General features: G+C 39.2%; 1 protein-coding gene across 1 annotated transcript in view; it reads left to right on the plus strand.

The window, feature by feature from the left end:
• LOC124162150 (protein O-mannosyl-transferase TMTC1-like) overlaps positions 1–16,930 on the plus strand; it is a 956,057-nt gene that overhangs the window by 399,093 nt on the left and 540,034 nt on the right. The gene's annotated exons all lie outside the window — the stretch shown is intronic.

Genomic DNA, 16,930 nt, shown 5'->3' on the forward strand with positions numbered 1-16,930 from the left:
TCTTTTCAAGATAGTGATTGAAAAAGTTAAACTAGGATAGTCGTTCGTTCAAGTATCCATTTCATTACTCCAGCAGTGGGCGGATAGAACTAAAAAACATTCAGCCGAGTTCCATTTCTTTGAAAAGGGTTTTAAATGTTTAGTTGTCCTCTTAAACGAGGATCCGCTGGAGGGTCGATAAATATTTTACACTCTTCGATAAAAATGATCCCATCAGTGATGTTCTATCCACGAATTATTTTCTTTCATACTTGCAACTATCTCTAGGGAAGTTTCAATCCTTGGCTGGATGCCTGAGTAACATCACTACGGCATTGAAATCACTATTCAGATGAGGGGGTTCAGGAATAAGGAATTGATTGGAGTAGATTGCGGGCTCTTGGAGGGACATGTTTTACGGCCTGAATGGGGATAACTCGGAAGTTTTTTCTTCTTCCTGTCGTATTATGAAGGAAAGGGAAGTATAAAAAAGTAGAGCGAGATGTAGGTTTGTTTTTTCCAAGGGTGTTTTTCTTGGGATTGTTGGGGAGGCTTTGGAAGGTCCACAAAGGACCCGGGAAGCTTCTCTCTCTTTCAAGACACGGTCCATTATCCCATTTCTTCCTTCGCCAGCTCCGTCCGATGTTCGCATCTCTGAGTCGGGACAACAACCAACCAGTCGCCATCTCCACTTATTCTTTCTGTTTCATTCTCACTTCCTGTGTCCTTTGAAAAACTCTATCTATTCCATATTCTGGACCCCATTTTCCTTTCCAGTAGTGTCCAGAACTCTTTGAACCATCATTCTTCCGTCTCAATCCAAGAGAGTTTGTTTTTCCTCTCCCTCTATTTTATTCAGCGCTGGGAAAACATACTCCCTTGCTGTGACTGCCAAAATGTATTAATCCCGTGAATTATGAATGGTGTAATCAATTCACTTTTCCAAACGTAAACATAGAGAGTACAGTAAATATAGTAAAGAAAATTTTCTTTTGAGATATGCTAATGTAGAGCTATGTAAGGTAATCACATGGACGCCATCATTCTGGAACGGAGTTCATTAATTAAGATTCAATTCTCAGTCCTAATGTGGCATTCATTTAATTATATGTATGTTAGAAACTCTGAGTGCCTTCAGAGTGAAACACCTATTTTTCATTTTAGAGAGTTGAGTATATACGTGTGCGTATGTGTGATTTTTACTTACCTATTTACAAGGGAATCTGATGCCAAATATGTGATCTTGAGATTAGGCAGTGTCGCTATATTTTGAAACGAAACAGATGGCCTTGCTTCGCATCTTCGGTATCTTAATTGATTATTAACCAGGTATAAAATTAACCTCTTTTATCGTATCATAATAATATAGATGAACTTCTTCTTGCCCTAGGGTGGGCACATAGAAAAATTTAGCGATGTAGATAAATGAAAAATAAAAGTAAAAGTAGAGAACTTATGGGGAAAGGTTGTTTCAAATTTTCGATGGGACGCGTCAACCGTTTTTCCTCCCTCCATCTTTACCCTCTGCTATGCACCCCTCCTTCTACCCTCACTTTTCCTCCTCTTCTCACTTGAGAAAGATGGGCAGCGTCCCATCGAAAATTTGAAACAACCTATCCCCGTAAGTTCCCCACTTTTACTTTTACTATTTACTATTTCCCCACTTTTACTATTTTTCATTTATCTACATCGCTAAATTTTTCTATGTGCCCACCCTAGGGCAAGAAGAAGTTCATCTATATTATTTATAATGCTCGTGTGAGTTTATTTCAAACGTGTGTATATATACACATAGGTAAACACATGACCAGTGGCGGATCTATGGGTAAGGGGGCTATAGCCCTCCCCACCTTTGGTATCCAATTTACACTAGATAGAATGGTAATTTTGTTCGGACCCCCAGTACTGCCGGGGGGTTACCCTTACGTAGTCCCCCTCCTTATCCCTATCCTGGATCCGCCACTGCATATGACATATTTTTGTAGTGCAATAAGTGAAATAGATGTATAGGATGTATAGTAATGTGAAAAAATGTATTGGGTACCATTTTACAATTTTTGCTCAAAATCCACCGTCCTCACATTCGAGAGTTGCTTATTTCTCTGCCTGGAGAGCCCGCATTTGGCTCATTCTGACTTCATATTCGCCCATGAGCGGTACATGGCGATCAAAATTCGAAAGTTTTGAGTTTAGTGGTTGCTTCAGTCGTTACCACATTGTTATCGTGAGCAGAACATGGGTCGTTGCATCAATTTTTCCCGTGACCGCACTCCATCCTTTTTCAGGTGATTCGAAGGAGTAAATTGTAGATGTAATAAGGGACTGGGCGGATACGGAAATTCTTGACGATTTATTTTTCCCGGCGGATCCCTTTGTCAGCGCAGAGATAGTAGGCGGAGGGAGTATTTATCCTTGGGGGCCGGAAAGGGGTGTTCAAAGCCCGCGTCTTTCGCAGCCGAGCGCGTTTTTCCATCATGTCTCCGGCCGCTTCATAAAGAGGCTAGGCTATTTCATGTTCGCTCAGCACAAATAGGGTCCGGTAGTCTAGGCAACCTCAGACAAAACACTAGAGCATATAGTGGAACTTCTGCAGTGTACTCATTTAGTCGGTGCACGTGGAGGAAATTGAATCCTCTTCCAAGTTCTTAGCTTCTTAAAAAATATTGATGTAAAAATGCTTTTGAAAATTATATTTTTATATTTTGCTTCAAATTTTCAATGCCATTTGGGTCAAACCCCCTTACTATCTTAGTGAACAGTGAACTTAACAAAATACATCATAATTATCCTGCTGTAAACATCACCACTTAACATAATTAATAAAAATCTGGGAACACTTCAATCATTTACAACTAATGAGGCAATATAGAATAAAAATTATCATGAAAATTTTCACGTATACTCTATAGTTAAAGCACCAATCTTCATTAATAATTAGTTGAGGAGTTGAGTAAACAGTTCTAGTTAATGCTTCAATGGAATTAATTTTCATAGCCTACTACACTGCCAGCTGTGTGTTTGCCCAGCGAGCCAACTAGAATTATTGCTCACTCCTTGCTTATGTGATATACTTTTTTCAAGCCAGGTTTATTTTCCATTATTTTTCCAGGAATAATTATGAAAACTACTAGTCCTTCTCGATTTTATGAGCTAAAGTATTCCAAAATGCATATGATGGCATCGAATGAAGAGTTAAATTTTGGTAAAATTCCGCCTTAAGAAAGGGTTTAATTAGGTTCTTAACAAGCCTATCAGAAATTCAATTCATTTTTTCGTATTGATTTTATATTTTTAAGCAAGGCTCATGTTAGATTTTGGGAAATAAACCAGATACAGTCACCTTTTTACTTGCTCTAATTAAAAGAACTTTCTTTTATTCCCACGGTAGCACGAAAATTTGTGCTCAGAAAAATATTGGCCATGGAGAATTGCTTTTAATCCAATTTTTCTCTTTCACCCAAATTCTTTACCTGCTAATATTCACATCTCCAGGTCATCAAATGTGGGTCACAGTATCATTCTACCTACTTATTCATTTTAAATCTTCATGTTCATGAACCCGGGCTGGCTTCTGTTTACCTCATTTTGTCTTTGCGATAGCCTCATTGTTTGATGGTCGCATTTTGGATGAGAAATGTGTCCTTGAGGAGGTAGCAGGTAGCAAAACAGCCTGCATAAAATATGTTGTAAGCCTTTTTTATCGCGCTTGAAATCTACGAAAAAAGAAATTTTAGCCCCAGGTTTTCTTTCTCAGCAATGCAGCTACAAATCTCACCTAAGGGGTTGTTTGTTCAGCTGTATCACGATAAAAAAACAGGCGAAATTTGGGTAAATATCGCGAGAACTAAGGTTCTGTGCAAGGACAGAGTGAATCTCTGAGCTTTATTCTTGAAAAATATGCCATAGTGCCATAATCATATATTTTTTTCTTGCATTTAGCTCTTCAATGAAACACGTTCATCGAGCAAGTGGTTAAGAGTTCCATCCAAATCTACCATTATATAGCATTTATTCTCTAGTATATTTGAATATATGTTTTTAAAGATCAAGGAGATTGGGAATTCGATAGCTTAACTGTGTATTTTTTGGTAATTTGTAAAATCTAGGGAGTTAACTGAATTCATTATTGCTTAATATCCTCTCAAACATTTTTTTCTAAATATCAATAAATTTTTTCTAAACTTTTGAAAAAGTTTTTGCTTCTAAATATGCAGATTTTCTCAGTATTTCAAAAAATAATTACAGTTTTGTATTTTAATTTCAATTTTGGCCATTTTTCACCTTCGATTGCCACTCCAAGCCTGAGTCAAGTATCGGATCTGTTTTTATTAGAGGCACAGTAACTTATAGATTGAGTGAAAAGCGATACAGGTAACATTTGAGTGAAGAAATTGGGGTACGAGGTTCTGCGCAAGGATAGAGTGAATCTCTGAGCCTTATTCCTGAAAAATCTGTCCGCGTGACATAAACATGTTTTTTTTGCCTAAAGCTCTTCAAGAAATACGTTTATCGTACTAGTGGTACACAAACTCCTACTGTATTTTTCTGTATGTTTTCTTTCCAGCTGGTAAAGACTCTGTTTGCATCAGGGTCTTTCTTCATTTTTTATTTCATCTACACAATTCTATTTCATCCATGCAAATTTAGAGCAACCATTGATATCCCCATTTTACACAACCATTTTTGCTACAGTAGAAACCTTTTTACAGTAGTATAAACTAGAGCTAAAGTCATGCTTGAAGGTTTTCTGTACAAAATGTATTGACTACTTTAGGAAATGTGTTGGCTGTTATATACATGGATTTTATTTACTCACACTTAAAAGCATCTCCCACATCTTAGGCAGATGTTTAATTACTGAATTTCATTGAGAAGTGAAGCGGTGAACTGCATCTACGAAGAACATGCGCAATATGAAATTGTTGGCTCTTGTCGAATCAACCTTTTGACTTAATCGAGGATATTTCCAGCTCCAGCTTATTCGCAGAATGTCTTCCCAACTACCACAATAGCCTTTCACGAGAAAAAATATATAAATGCGTCCTGAGTAGCATGGTGGCGCCCGGATAAATCTTTATTTCCCTCCCTGGCTGGAAAACTGATGGAAAGATGCATGCGATAAGGCCTATTTGCTTCCAATGGCCTCTGCCCCATTGTCGCCCGCGCGAATAGTTCGGGAGATGCCCACTAGGGGCTTCGCGTATTATTCGCCTCACCGCGGCTAGAAAAGGTCACCGCCGCCGGCCTTACGGGCTGCCGGCATTGAACTGATGCTAGAGAGGGGCATTATGCATCTAGGAACAGTTTGCCCATTCCACTGCCCCATTTGACTCTCGGCACATGCCCATCCTTCTTCCCCACCCACGCTTTCGGAGACCCTTGCTGTGCCAGAGTTGGAGGAGCGGGCAGAAAAGACCACAATGACCGCGCTCGATTAGTTTGTGCGTAGCGAGCAACTGAAAGGGGTGGAGGGTTAACTCTGGGAGTAAAGGCCAGGGAAAATGGGAGGGGGGGGGGTTTGCGCTAAGTTTGGGGTGCAGGGGTGGTAGGGGGATGATGACGGCGAGAAGGTCAAGCCTTAGTGCACTGCGTCACGTTAGTTCCACCTCCTCTTGGCTCTCTGTGCATGTATCCGGGAGAACTACCCCGCGTGAAATTGCTACGCTCTCTCGATTCTACTTGGCTGCTTGTGCCTCTAACAACGCTCGCAGCAAAGACAGAGGAAGTATTTCACTCCCTCATTGCATTTTGCGGGAAAATCCTCCAAAAATGTCTTTTTCCTCCTCCTTGTTAAATTTGCGGAGAATTTAAAAGAAGTCGTGGCTTAGAGGTGGCGTCTTATCCTTTGACAAACGAGTTGGAAGAAGGACTTGAGGTGATGTTTTGCTCCCGTTTGTTGCAATGAAGCTAGCGTGATTCTTTTGTTGTCCCCGTGGTGATTTGTGTAATATATATTCCTTTGATGGCGACCTCCTTTCGTGTTCCATGAGTCATTTCTTTATCTTCTTTCTTATCTTGCATAAACAGACCCAACCATCTAACCCCTGCCGGTCTAATCGCGAATTACCTCTTTGGTGTGAAGTATTTTCAAGATGGGATGATGCTCAAAAGTATGGCTCTTGAAACGGGTGTTTTTTCAAAAGCAATGGAAATTACTTTCAGTGCCTTTATCATCTTTTGCTTATCCTTTGAAGATTCATTTTGTAAAGTTAAAAGGCCTTTTTGAACCCTCGTGGCTGATACCATTATTAAGATTGTTTTCTGGATCCCTTTACGCTCAATGAGTCTTCATGGTTTTGTCTTAAGATGAAGAAAATAGCGGGTTGTGCCGTGGTAGTCTGTGGTCTGAGTATTTTAATATACTCAAGAGATGAGAGTTTTTTGATAATTTATCTAAAATTAGAACCTATTCTTGGGTAGCAGACCCCTATTTGAATGTCATTACTCATAATTAAACCGCTGTTAATTTAATTCGAAAGAAGACTAGTAGCCAATGAAAAAACTGCAGTTCATCTCATCATCAACTTCTTTTTTTATAGATATTAATTTCAATTTTCATATATTGAAAATTAGGAGTACATTAAAACCAGAAAAAGTTTAGCTTTTTCAAAATATGAATCTTAATTATTAAATTAGCTGTAATAGACTGCTGGACTGGCATTAATATGGTGAAATCATGACTGTTACAAGGATATAAGGCCAAATTTTAGGATCATTTCCTCCATAACTGGATAAATCCAGACAATAAGCAAAATTCTTGTATGCTCCTTCTAATAACAGTTATTTTGCCTGCACATAGAATCAGAATGAATGGAAACTCAATTTTTTAGCTCTCTTTTATGACACAAAATTTTTCCAGATGACTTAACACCTGAGTAACCAAAGAAATACGTTATTCTGTGACTAAAGACCCAAGGATGATGCCGTGGAGGTTAAAACATTTGGGAGAATAAACATGAAAGCACATATGATTTGGAGAAGAAACTTTTACATCAGTTCATTAAATCATAAAAGAAACCTCTTCTTCCGCCCTACCTGTCCACTACCATGAAACTATTGATGTAACAAGGGTTATTTTTTTAAGAGCGTTCACCCTTCCAGGAAATGTTTTTATTTATTCCTTCCTTGATCGTTGAAGGGAGAAGAAGCACGTAGCAGTCACTCACCTTCAACATCCTTTGGGGAAAAACCGGATTTTGCTCCGATCAAGGAAGGGAGGTATAAGTAAAAAAAGGTGATTTGCCGCGGTTGGGACTTATTTTTGCTCGTGCGCTGGTGAGCGATGGAAGGAGGAGAAGAAGTAGCTCGAGGAAAGATTGCATGCTTCACAGAATGCAGTACACCTTCGAAGATGGCCTTTTTTTTCGACAGGCCAGACTGCGTTTATTCTCAGATTTTCACCCATTCAGTGCACATTTTCAATTGATGCTATTTTAACAGCTTGAAATACCTAAGTTTAAATGTAAAACCTTTTTAGTGTTAGAGCTGCGCACCAATTCCTACTTGAGTTGACCCTTGACCTCTCAGATTCCATTTAAATTTGTATTTATATTTTCTTCACATATTGAAAAAAACAGACTTTGAAGCGTTTTTATTTTATATTGAAGAAAAATGCTGTGAGTATTTTCAAAGGATTAATTTCAGTGAACAGAAAATACACGGCGTTTAATTTTTTTCGGGAATAAATAGACATATAGATGTTTGACCACTTTTTTGTGCTTAAAGCTTCCTAAAGAGATTTAACTTCAATATTATCCGGTTGGTTAATTTTTTTAACATTTACATGTTTGACAATCAAAGTTTGAAAACTTTAAATGTTGACATGTCAATATTCTTTTCCCAATATTATGAAGTACTCTTAAGTGTATGATATGTTACTTGGAGAGTATGTTCTTCTAATTAAGAGAGAGAAAAACAATATTTTTGTCAGGAAATATGGGCCATTCGCTCAGTAGTACGTACCACAGTATCTAGTGGTTAGAGCGCTGACCGAAGAGTCCTGAAATGAGAGATGAGTTAAGGATTTTGATTGACGTCATATAAATCTTACTTCCAGTGGTGATCATGATTCAGTTGCCTAATATACCGAGACTTCACTCTCTTTATTTCAGGTCATTTTGAAGTGTACGGCGATAAAGTGTCCACTTGAAGTCCCGCTTTTTTGAGCATGGCTCTGCGAGGTCAAACTACACTCAATTCAATTTACATAATATGCTCGTAGTGGCTGGTGACTCAGGGATTAATTAATTATTATAAATGTATTAATTTTTACTAGTATATATTTTTCTTACTAAAGACAAAATATTAATTCACAGCGGCAACGATGGATCAACGTTTTGTGGAAACTGGACAAATTGCCTTGGTTCGGAAACCTAAAGGGAAATTTATTGCAAGCAAACGCTGGAAAGGAACCAGACCTTACATCCAAATGCATTTTACACCAAGGGTGAAATCCGCTGAAAAAAATCATTTGATTTACTCGGAACTCGCTTTGCAAAGCTTTTGGTGTAACTGGTAGCATACGCAACCAGCAGATGGGAAATCCTCGTTCGAATCCCGGGTGAGCCACACGATTGTCCCATCGCATATTTCACTCTTGGCGGAAAATACATTGCACCATAACTCCTGACTGCTGGTAAAGTTACTTGTTACATGCTGTGCTTTCTTTTTAAGAGCTACCTCAAGCCGATGGTAATTTTTCCAAGCCTCACAAATCACTGCCTTTTTTAAGATTGTTATCATTAGGCTTAAAACATGAAATGTTCATGCTAGACATTTGTGTGCTCTCACTAATCCGCAATCCGATTTTCGCAAGTGCTGTTTCTGTGCAATGCACATTTAGTCCGCGGGGCACTGAGATAATCCACCTCCCTCTACACAGCACCTTCTTGGGTGTAAGTAGCAAACTGGGATCTCGTATTTACTCAAGGCATGCACGAAAGCAAGCTCGGTGAAATCTCTTGCTTCCGCACGTGTAGTACAGCACAACAGCGTATCGTCGTGTATGGGACCAGGCAGAGAATGGAAGAGGACTACGTTTAGCACTTAAGCTCAATCGCCTCGCCCCAAAGGAACGTTTTTCTTGCTTTTTCGCTTAAGTACTTGACGTCACCAACAGTTTGCTGTAATTTACTCTCAAATATTAACATTTAATTGAACTCTCTTTGAAAGAATGTGAACCTAGTTTGCATCTTCCGTCGATAATATTATGATCGAAGATGGAATATATGACGTAAAAATTATACTTCATTTATTTATTCGTTAGAACCAACCCATAATCTTATTCTGATAAGTATTTTGATACATCCTTAGATGATAAAAAGTGGAGTCCAACAGTGTTGCTATAAAATTAACTTAAGTATTGAATATAAAGTAAGTTATTGAGCCGTGGAAAGTTCTGAGCAGAAGTTGGATGAAAAATTGTCACTGGATGGGCCAAAAAATGATTGTTTTCCGAGGATTTGCTCATCTCACTGCGACGCCCTGACAAAATATGAGTCTGCGTTAACGTAACCTGCGAGCCATACCTAGGGTTCTTGGCAGGGGGTGACTTTTTTTTAACGAAATTAAGCTTAAATTTTTATAATGTTTCGACGTATGAAACAATAGGGGCGATAGAACAGCTAGATTGTTAGATTCACACCTCGAAGGCCTTGTTTCAAATCCCGACTATGGCAGAGGTTTCTGAGTGGTCAACCGACACCTACTGGAGTACTGTTTGGCGGGATACTCAGATGCAGAAATCTGACCTTCGGATAGGAGGTTTAGCCGTGGCTCACATGACTCTTTTCGTTTAGTTTAGGATATAGAAAACAACAGGCTTCTCTCTTCACTTCCCACAAAGCTGAAGTAACCTAAGCTATAGGTCCAGCAAAGTGTCCTGGGTTTTCCATCAGTTGATTTTTTCCATGTCTAACGATGTTTCGAGTAGCAACTTGCTGTTCATCCTCAGGGCATCTTCCGAACGAAACGTCGGGAGACATGGAAAAATCAACCGGTGGAAAACCCGAGAAACTTTTCTGCACCTGGTATTCCGGGAAAACCTAAGATCATACATGAGCTGTAGGTCGTCTCCTCCAAATAGCATACGATGAAACAGTATCCCCTGACTAAAAGCCAAGTGTTGGCTGGGTAGTCTACGTGCACACAAATCTAGTAGGCGGTATCCTGTGAGAGAAAATCACTAAGATTACACCACACACCTCTGTACGTGCTGCAAACCTCACTTTAATAGCCCGAGTGGCGGGAACAGGCGAGGAAGGCTGTTGAATCTGCGCGAGCAATCTAAATGGGCGTGGAATGAACGAGGAGATGGGGAGGGAGGCGAAGTAGTCTGCGGACATAAAAAATGGAAGATAAGTCCTTTACTGCAATGTGCTCACGGGGAGTATGGAATGAGACGAATGAGGTATCTGGCTGGTTTGTTACAAGGGGTTTCGCGTTTTGGTCTCCTATGCTCCTCCTCCACCCTTACCAGCACGGTCGGACGCCTTTGGCTTCTCCGCTAGAAACCACCTCTTTGGTGGCTGTAATGAAAAAGATAAGACCCCACCTCGTCGAACGAGCATTTAAAACCCTACCGCCTCGCCGCTATTAAATCGCCGCTTTTGATCGGCTCGCTACCTGCGTCATGTGAGGCGGACTACTAGACCACGCCGCCAATATTCAGCGCTCAACTGTTTTCAACCACCCCGTCAAACTTCTCCCCATCCCACATTTTTCCAACACCCATCTCGACCTTCCAAGAAATTGAGCAAAGCTCCCGTGTTTTTTCTTTTTCATCCGCAAGCATTTTTATGATGGTGGGTGGTGTGAAAAAGGATTTAAGGTTCGCCTCCCACCGTGCTACTACCCCCAAGACTCGAGAAACTATTTTATTGTCCTCTTATCAAACTCACCTTCCTTGCTTTATTACCAGGCACTATTCTCCTTACGCTCATTTCCAACTCCCTCCCTGCTAGCCATTAAAGCGCATGCATTGTCTGCTTTTTGGTACCCCTTGCTTCTTCATTGCTCCTTCTTGGTTTTGCCGGTTTCCTTTTGCAATCCATTTGGAAATTAAATACAATTTATTAATTTCACTCCAACTATTTATTGACCGTTACAATCAGTTAAAAAGGGTACGATTCCCTAAGGGATCATTTCAATCAACCTTAGTCATAAAACTCGTATAAAGCCACCGAATTACTAATAGATACGTATTCAAGTCATCGCATCAATTAACTACAAACAATTCCAGTAAAGTACGCGTAGAATGATCTAATTATAAATAAATATACCCCAATAATTACGATTCCCACGGCGTAGATGAGCTTAACTCTTACGTGACTGTACGGGGTAACTCAGTTATCCTAAATTATTTTAATGTTATATTATTTTTTATTTTGTCAATTTGATATTTTTGTATTTGAGCTTTTTTATGATTTTTACGTAAAAATGCTCTGAAAAAATGTATAAATTAAACTTTAACGCCGGCCACAAATTTTGCATTTATTCTTAAAAACCAAACCAGATTTCAATGCTGACTGGGTAAAGGCTAAAATGCTGATAATCAATTTAAACTGAAATGAATTCTAATGTTGAAATAAAAATACACAATTTTCGTCAAAAGTGACTTCTTGATTAGAAAAGGGTTTTGCTTCTTCAATAATAACTCTCAGGGTTAGGGATGTATCAACATTATAACCCAGGTTTAAAAAAAAGTAATTTCGTGGAAAATCGCACCTTGATACTCAAATGAAGACAAATTCCACTCCATCTCGCTGGAATATTAGTTTTTTTTAATGTTAGTCCTAAGTTTTTTCCACCAAAGACATAAGGCAAGTCTCGCGTAGTCTTCCCCGAAGTAACTTTAAGGGCCGGTTTTATTGTTCGTGCCTGGTTCGCGTTGACCGGATCATGATACTGCTGTACTCTTAATTTCATCTACATACTACCCTGCAAGCCGCCTCTATGGGAGTGTGGCAAGAGATTTTAGTACAAAAACCTTTAAAAAAGAAAAAAAAAAAGAAAATGGGCTTACTGAGTACCATGTGTCAATGCTTTTGTACATGTACATTTATAACAACTCTTTGCTGTTCGGGGATTCCTATTAATTTCTGTTTGCCAGCATATCTCTCTTAATTTGAGAATATTTGAAATTGTGTAAAATACAGTATCAAGAATAAATTGATTTTTTTATCCTTTCTCTTGACCTCAATTGTGAATAATGTTTGGTATCGTGGAGTGTTGACTTTTTGGAATTAATGCTGAATTTGTGACCGACGTTTCAGTATTATATTCTTTTACCTTTTTCAGAGCTTTTTTTCGACGAATTTTCAGTATTATTTCTTGCAAATAATTATTTTCGGTATAAAAATATACCGAAACGTCGGCCAAAATTTTGCATTAAGTGATTACGCACCAAGGTACTAATCAATATTAAGAATGAAGTGTAGCTATACTGGTGAACCTAAATGAAAGAATCGGTTAGTACCGATTTAAATACTTCGCAAAATTTTAATTACGCACAATCAAAAAGACCTTATGGCTATATTTCAAGGCGTACCTACCCCTTCGTCCCCTTTAAGATACGTTCCTATCCCCTCCTCTGCCCCTCTCCAACCTCTACCCCCCCCCCCCAATCTTCTCCTTAACCCCCACTCTTCCCCACCCCTGACCCCCTCCTTTTGACCCCGCTCTACTCCATCTTGAAAACGGCTTCCTCACCCATTATTGCTTCAATAAAGGAGATAATATTAATATATTAACGCCTTCTTTTCTCCTTCCTCGCGGGACCGTAATGCCTCGTGGACGTGCTCCGGGACTAGATAAGGGTTCTTCCGCACGGTTTCGTCGACGTCGACAGGCTCAGGTCGGGAGAGAAGGCAGGGGTTGTGCGCAAGAGAGGGGAGGGGAAGAGAGATGTGGGTTCCCGCCCCCCTCGGGGAGGGGAGGCTGGCGTGCGAGAAAAATGAGGGTGAAGTAGAAAGAGGGGACTCCACCCGTGGGATCTCCTCTTATGGGCGGGACGTGTCGTTCGGGGACACCTTTGGGAACGTGGATGACAGAACGGCCCTTCAACATTTTTCTATTGTTTCGTATGTCCACGCACTGATTTACAGCGACGTCTATGTGAAGATCTTATTACGAACATTATCAACCTCTGGGAAATTTATGGACCAAAGGATTGCATTCATCGAATTTAGAAAGTATAGAAAGATTTCATCAAGTTTCAGATGGACATCGATAGGTGGTTACGAATTGAGAGAATGTAAAATGGTTTCTTCAAGCATTAATTGGATTGATTGCGGAATTCAAAAGTGCCCCTCTTCGAGATTTTATCTAGACTCCGAAAAGTGTAGAAAATCAATATCAAGCAGAAAATTCAGCTTATGAGGAAAAATGTAAGGAATGACAACATCTGGTATTATTATCAATAATGCATTTCCCAAGATGAGAGCGAAATCACAAACAGCACCGTTGGTATATTAATATCAATTCCATTAACTTTTTCCTGACTGGCTTATTTGGGTTTCATCTTAAAACGAGGATTGAAATAATGTAATGCATAATTTTATTTTCATATTCCTACATATTTTCGGCAGATTTTCATTATTGTGCTGTTAATTCACGGAAATAACTTTACTGATTTCTTCTTCTATACAATACGTGCGTCATAAGTTTATGAGTTCAAATTGAACTAATTATTATGTAGCTGATTTTATATCATATATTTATGTGTGGTTTATTCTTCCTATTTTGGGAACGTGGATGCAAACGGCCCTTCTGCATTTTCCTATTTTGTCACATTTCCACGCACTGATTTACAATGGCACCTATGTGAGAATTTTACAATGAATTTTCTTGAAGGGTAAATTTCACATTGCCTCATCAGGAAGTGAATTGAGAGGGCAAAAGAGGCTGTCATGAAAAAGAAAGAGTTAATTTAGCTCATTATCACTGATTTACGGCGAAACCAATGCAAGATTTCTATTCTGAACTTTCTAAAAGGGTAAATTTCGCAGTGTCGCATCAGGACGAGAGTTTAGTTAGTTGGCAAGTTAGTAAGCATTTAGTAATTTGGCAAAGGAGGTGTTCATGAAAAATAATAAGCAGGTGAGAGGATCGTTGTGGAAGAGTTACAAAAAAAGGCATGCGAATAGACTTGATCTGGACTGTATGGTTACACGGAGCGGAAACATGGACAGTGAGGAAGGTAAGCAAGAGAGGATTGGAGGCGTTCGAGATGTGGAGAGAAGAGAGGGCAAAGTTGGAGGAGGAGACACCGCCCTTGGGATCTCCTCTTATGGGGGAACGTGGCTGCGTGCCGTTCTGGAACTCCTCAGGGAACGAGGATGTATAAAGGATCCTTCAGCGTATTCCTATCGTTTCGCATGTCAACCCACTGATTAAAAGCGACATCTATGCGAAGATCTTATACTGAATATTATTAACATTAGAGAGACTGACACGAACTCATTAATAATCTGATAGAATGATTGAAAGTTTTGGTGGTGCTGGTAGAGATTATATCCATATTATCATAAAAATATATGTGCAGGGAGCTTGATTATGGGCTTTAATATCTATTTTTTAATTCAACGATGTAGTAGAGTTGATGCACCAATTTATTCCCAAATTCTCACAAGTTTATGGCAAGTTATGACTATTGTGCTAGTAATTCACTGCAATAACTTTGCTGATTACTTCTTTGTTCCGATATGTACCTCATTTCAAAATTAGTTGTTACCTTATATGATTTCAATGTGAATTAATTATTTTGTGGCTGAATTGATAATATTTAATCTTATGAAATTTATTATAACCAGAGTCCTCTATATTGCCACATAATAGAGAGAATAGTGTTGAGAGAGCAATCTAGAGGACTCTGATTATAACTGATTTACAGCGACATCTAGGGGAAGATCTTAATCTGAATTTTCTTCATGGGTGTTTCATAGTGCTAGTTATATCAGAAAGCAATTTAGTTGGCAAAGGAGGAGTTTAAAGAATGTGCAAGCGAAGAGACTGATCTGAAGTAAGGCGCTTCATGGTGTGGAAACAAGGACTGTGAGAAGAGCGAGATAACACTGGAGGCGATCGAGACGTAGGTGCGGCGAAGGATGAAGAAGGTGTAGTGGGCGGAGAGGAGGAGGATGAACAATAAAATGCCGGACTTGGTGGTTGAGGAGAGGAAGCTACTAGACGAGATATGAGGGAGACAATAGGTTTGGATGGAGCGATTAAAGAGGGGCAAGGGGATTTTTAACCCTCGGGCGGGCGCGCCTAATATTTTAACACGACAGGTCGCGTGGAATAATTTGTCCACCACATTAGCATTCAAGTGATAATACTCGATTTTTTCTAGACTTAGCTTTATTTGTACACATTAGTTTGTTTGTACATTTGTAGGTGATACAGGTATAAAGGTACACAGGTTGTACACGGCTGGTCGCGAGGCGTATTTTATACGCCACGGGTGTCGGGTTCCTCTTGCTAATCAAAGAAAAATTTGCTACAAGACATTGTGCTTTAAAAACTCGCACTATAGACAGTCAAAATGACATTGTAAGAATACACGTGGCCATTCAAGACAAGCAAAGCACCAGGTACACGGCCGGTCGAGCGGCGTACTTTGTACGCCATGGGTGTTGCCGGTCTAAAAATAAATTAACTATAATACTTCGAGCTTTGAAAAATAGCACAAAAGACAGTCGAAGTACATCGTAAGAATACACGAGGCCATTATAAATCAGAATGTACCTACAATGTTGAAATCCTTGGTTTTCGGAGATTGGCGTACTATATACGCCAGCGCGCCCGCTAGAAGGTTAAAAAACAAGACAATTGGAATAATGTTATGTAAGCGAGGGAGGGGAAGAAAAACAATATATATATGGATTGAGTGAAATAATCTTTAATGTGAATTAAAGAGTAATGTCGGATAAAAAATGCAAGACCGGAAGGGCCAATCTGCGAAATGCTCCTAGATAACCTTTCTTGACCAGTAGATTACTTGTTAAACGGAGTACCTATATATTAATCAAAATGATTGCCCGTGGTGAAATATACCCATGACCCTAGACTGGGACTACGTATTTTCGCCTTCCGTTGTTCTGGAAGTGAATTAACATGGTAACAGCGTAATGACCTAGTGTACTCGGCCAGAAAGATCTTTAGTTTGATTCCCTTTGCAGTGGTAATTTTTCACTGGCAATTTATGTAAACGTCGCCCATGTTCACACAGCATATTTGAAGTATGCAGTATCTGTAACCAAGGCGAAATAAACTTCATATTAGAATACAATTTATCTTTAGGGCAGACAGAATTGATATGGAAGAGAAATATTTTGCCACAAGGCTAGGTTGAGGGATACCTTCATTCCTCGACCTCTGAAGGACTCTGAGGCTGAGGTAAAAGTAAACATCGGTTTGAATAAAATGGAACAAGCGTAGAAATGCGTAGTTTTCGACATATTCTGTAGGGACCTATCAATAATGTGGTGATTCAAAGGATAGGTGCATTTCTTCACCCATAAGATAGCATATTACACCAGAATACAATTCATTCGAGTTGAGTTCTGTTTGATTTACGTGATTAATTATGTATTATCTTGCATAATTAATTATACGCGAGTTAATTAATTCTTTCCGAAAAACGCTTTGTCATGAATAAATAATTTCCTGAGACGTGCCCTGGGGAACAAGCTAAAAGCGGAAGGAGTGACTGAAAAACGAAATAAGAATAAACTGCTCAGGACGTTACCATCTTCAAGATTTACTTTGCATTGATATCTGTTTTATGTTTGATTCAAGCAATATTAGGCTCTTAGTGACGATTAGGTTTGAGAAAACTTTCGCATTTAAAAAGGTTTTGTGCTGTTGGTAGCATAGTGACTTATAGGTCCGTCGATTGTTCTACTGTATATAACTCCCCTTACTGTGAAGTCATGGAAGATATGGCGAGTAT

Source organism: Ischnura elegans, chromosome 7 (assembly GCF_921293095.1).
Source record: "Ischnura elegans chromosome 7, ioIscEleg1.1, whole genome shotgun sequence".
NCBI classification, from domain to species: Eukaryota; Metazoa; Arthropoda; class Insecta; order Odonata; family Coenagrionidae; genus Ischnura; species Ischnura elegans.